This window comes from Heptranchias perlo, chromosome 35 (genome assembly GCF_035084215.1).
Source record: "Heptranchias perlo isolate sHepPer1 chromosome 35, sHepPer1.hap1, whole genome shotgun sequence".
Taxonomy (NCBI): domain Eukaryota; kingdom Metazoa; phylum Chordata; class Chondrichthyes; order Hexanchiformes; family Hexanchidae; genus Heptranchias; species Heptranchias perlo.
The window spans coordinates 3669145-3673922 of NC_090359.1; the positions used below are offsets into that span (position 1 = coordinate 3669145).

Here is a 4778-nt window from a genome sequence, read left to right on the forward strand (position 1 = left end):
GTCGAGCGGTCACGCAGATCGAAATGTATCGACTTGTTTCAACGCACAAATGAACATTGGTGTGAATGGGACATGTGCCCAATACAAACAGCGGTCGTAGCAGAACAAATGTAAAGGCGTGAGATCGTGAAAGTGAATGTTAGAGTCGGCAATGCCGCAGGAAAGTTTCCATGAAATGGAAGGAGGAAAGTCAAGGAGGCAGATTTACTGTGGAAGGAAGAAAAAGCTGGGAGAAGAGGCGGGTTTGAACAGTGGAACATCAAGATCAGGCATGTGAGAGTGTTCGGATTTGAAGGAATGAATAGGTTTTCGCCACCAACAGAAAATATTTTTTACATCTGTCAAAGATTGATCTGTTGCTGCATTCTATTCGCAATTGTGACAGAGGAAAGGAGAGGCGAGAAAGTTATGCCGTGACTCGGATTCGAACCGAGGTTGCTACGACCACAACGTAGAGTACTAACCACTATACGATCACGGCACCCCACCTGAGCTATGATTATTGAGCCCGAACCACACCAATAGCGTGCGCTTTACTACTTTGGAAAGAAGAATTCCCGGTGAAGAGGCCAAAATCAGCAGCGCCTCAAATTATTGCAGAACAGCGGTACAGCCCCTGCCACAGCCCATCCTTTAAATATCCACCCAGCATTTTCATCAGCGCTGGTTTTATCAACTTGTGCTACTTTTTAAATTGTTCTCGGCATTATCTGTCCTGATCCGTCATTTGGCCCACTGGAATCCAAGAACCGAAAAAAGCCGGAGCACGGAAGGATGCCATTCGGCCCATCGAGTCCCCGCCGGCTCCATGCAAGAGCAATCCAGCTGGTCCCACTCACCCGACTTATTCCAGTAGCCCTGCAATTATCTTCCTTTCAAGTATTTATCGAGCTGCCTTTTGAAGGCCATGATTGAATCTGCCTCCACCACCGCCTCGGGCAGCGCATTCCAGATCCTAACCACTGGCTGTGCAAATGTTTTTCCTCATGTCACCTTTGGTTTTTTCCCAATGTTAAATCTATGTCCTCTGACTCTTGACCCTTCCGCCAATGGGAAGAGCTTCTTTCTATCGACTCTGTCTCGACCATTCATGATTTTGAATAACTCTATCAAAATTCCTCGCAACCGTCTCTGTTCAAGTGAGAACAGCACCAGCTTCTCCAGTCTGTCCACGTAACTAAAGTCCCTCATCCCTCGAATCATTCTTGTAAATCTCTTTTGCACCCTCTCGAAGGCCATCAGACCTTTCCTGAAGTGCAGTGCCCAGAACTGGACACAATACTCCAGTTGTGGCCGAGCCAATGTTTTGTGAAGGTTCATCATGACTTCCATTTTTTTTTAATCTATGCGTCTATTTATAAAGCCTCGGATCCCGTGTGCTTTTTTGTCGGCTTTCTCAACCTGCCTTGCCAGCTTCAATAATTTAACACATACGCCTCCAGATCTCTCTGTTCCTGTACCCCTTTTAGAGTTGTGCCTTCTCGTTTATTTTGCCTCTCCTCGTTCTTCCGACCGAAATGAATCAGGTCGCATTTTCTGCGTCAAATTTCATCTGTCACGTGTCCGCCAATGCCACCAGCCTGTCTATATCCTCTTGAAGTCTGTCACTTCCTCCTCACTGGTTACCACCCTTCCAAGTTTTGTGTCATTTGCGAATTTTGAAATTGTGCCCTGGACACCCAAGTCATTAGTATATCTCAAGAAAAGCAATGGTCACAGCACCGACGACACGGCAGCGACAATTTTGTCCAATGACCCTAAAGTGAAACCGGATAATTTTTCACTCCTAATCCAGCAGCACTGATGTTAAAATCATCTTCCAGAGAAAGACGTGATTTCACCGCAGTGTCACTGGGCCAGAGTAAAGTTCAGTTAATGTGATTGCCGAGTGGCAAGGGAGAGATAGGATATGGGGAAAAGTTGGAAAAGTGGAGTAGAAGTAAAAATCAAGTCAGCCATGATCCCCATTAAATGGCGGGGTAGGCTCGAAGGGCCAAATGGCCTGCTTCTGCTCCGATCTCTTCTGGTCTCGTGATCTTATGGTAGCGAAAGGGTGGATTTGGAACTCCTGCATGGATGCTTTGCGCAGGTAACACTACCGGATATAAAATCAACCATTAATTCACCGAGCTAAAGTTTGAGGTTGCAGCGAAAAGAACCTGATTACATTAATTACAAAAAACTAATGAAACTCTGTGAAAGATGAATAATTGTTGTAATCGCCATTGGTCAACCGGTAACTTTCTGCTGCAGAGTGACAGAAACACTGACATGGACACTGGGTGGCAGTGAAACTTTAATCAGTTTCAACAACAACAACTACAAATACAACGTGCATTTATATCGCGCATTTAACGTAGCGAAACTACCAAAGGGGCTTCACGGGAGCTTTTTTAAACAAAATTTGACACCGAGCCACATACGGAGATATTAGAATCAAACTACTGCGGATGCTGGAAATCTGAAATAAAAACAGAAAATGCTATAAATACTCAACAAGTCAGGCAACGTCTGTCGAGAGAAACTGAGTTGACGTTTCAGGTCGATGACACTTCGTCAGAGGAGGTATCGGAGAGTTGGACGTTCAGCCTCCGCAAGGTGGAGGTCTGTTCGCCTCACAACAACAAGAGCGCCGCCTTTGTCAGCAGGTTTAATGACAATGTCAGGGAACCCTGTGAAGGCGGGAGAAGGGTGGGAATTGGAAGCAACCTTGATGACATTTCCCAGTTCGGGGCGAGAGCAGGAAACGGCTTTGAAACAGTCATCAAAGTATCAGAAAAATAGGTGAGGGAGGGGAACTGAGTCGGACTGGAACAAAGAAATTTCCACGTATCCCACAAAAAAGGCAGGAATAGCTGGGACCCATAGGGGTTCCCATAACAACACCTTTTATTTGGAGGAAATGAGTGGACTCAAAGGGGAAGTTGTTCAACGTAATAATAAGTCCAGCCAGGCGGAGGGTGGTGGTGGATCGGGACTGGTTGAGCCTTCGTTTAAGGAAGAGGCGGACGGCCCACAGGACATCTTGGTGGGAGATGGATGTGTAGGCGGACTGGACGTCCATGGTAAAAAGGAGACAGTTAGACTGGGGAATTGGAAAGTGTTTAAGTTTCGAAGGATGTCGGAAGAGTCGCGGATGTAGGTCGGAATAGACTGGAGGAGGGCAGAGAAAAGAGAGTCGAGACAGGAAGAAATTGGTTCCGTGGGACAAGAGGAGGCTGAGACGACGGATCTACCAGGGGAGTCCTGATTGTAGCTCATGGGAAGGAGGTAGAAGTGGGCTGTGCCGAGTTGGGGGACTGTGAGGTTGGAGGCCTTGGGGTAGATCTCCAGAGAAGATGACCTCAGTGACGGTCTAGGAAACTATGGCTTGATGTTCGGTGGTTGGAAGGTAGGAGGAGGTATCAGAGAGTTGGCGTTCAGCCTCCGCAAGGTCGAGGTCTGTCCGCCTCACAACAACAACAGCACCATCCTTGTCAGCAGGTTTAATGAAAATGTCAGGGTTGGACCTGAGAGAACGAAGTGCTGCGAATTCAGTGGGAGGAAGATGAGAGTGAGTGAGGATAACAGAGAAATTGAGACGGCCGTTGTCACGCTGGCAGTTCGCAATGAAACGATCAAGACAGGGTAAGAGGATAGAGGGAGGGGTCCAGGTGGAACAGGAATTCTGAAGATGGGAGAAAGTGTCCGCTGTGCGGGGGGAAGACTCCTGTCCAAAGAAATGGGCGATGAGGTGAAGGCCACGGAAGAAGAACTCATCATCGTGTCGAGCTCGAAACTCATTGAGGCGGGGGCGTAAGGGGATGAAGATGAAGCCTTTGCTGAGCACTGATGTTCGGGGTCAGAGAGGTGAGGGTCAGGGCGAATGGTGAAAACAGGACAAAAAGATTGGTTGGTCTGATGGGGTTAGAGGAAAGTGAAGGGGAAGAAGGATCGGGAGGGGTGTTGGTATCGAACAGGTATTGAAAATGGCGATCCTTGACTCCTGAAAGGAAGGAAAAAAGTTTTTTTAATGAAAGCGCCGGATGAGGCGAAGGATGTGATGGAACTGCGAACCAGGACAGCCCTGAAGTAGAGAGAGTCGGTGATGCTGAAGAGAGAGTGTTTGATCAGGTTTCTACAAAAACTCACTTTCACAGACACACCTCCTTCCTCAGCAACAGTGTCCGGCTCCGACTTATTCCACGTGGATTCCAACTTAAATTCAACCCTTCATGTTTCGGATCCACCCATGATTACAGATATCTCCATGATACCTAGCGTTCCTCCAACCACTGCTTCCGCCGGGTCCTGAGATCCACGTTCAACGCCACGCCCCGCCACATGCTCACTCTCGACCTCTCACTGCATGCATGGTTTTTGCAGCCAATCCGCGCCATTATTGCATTTACCGTTTGATGTGTAGGTTCCTTCCTAATATTCATCCATCGGTCCTGGGTTTCAGTCCAATCCGAAGCCACGTTGGATGAATTTTGCAGTGCACGCTGAACTCTGTTTGCTCAAATCAGCAAAGTCCCGATTGCCGCCGGGAGGTGTTGCGAGTGTGAGATGTGAATAATGTGAAGCGAGTATCTCTCCACAGATAATGCCTAACCTGCTGAGTGTTGCCAACAGTTTAAGAAATAGGAGCATGAGTCGGCCAATCGGCCCTTCGAGCCTGCGTTTCTGGGTTTATTTTTGAGCTTTCACCACAGCAGTTTTCCTGACAACGTGCAACTTGCCTCAAGGGCGCAGCTTCAAGCACAACTTTCTTGTGCTCTTCTCACACACAAGATCGC

General features: G+C 47.8%; 1 non-coding gene across 1 annotated transcript; it reads right to left on the reverse strand.

The window, feature by feature from the left end:
* Window positions 1-409: 409 nt before the first annotated feature.
* Window positions 410-481, reverse strand: trnah-gug (transfer RNA histidin (anticodon GUG)). Its single transcript has one exon. It is a non-coding gene; the product is annotated as a tRNA-His (tRNA).
* Window positions 482-4778: the final 4297 nt, after the last annotated feature.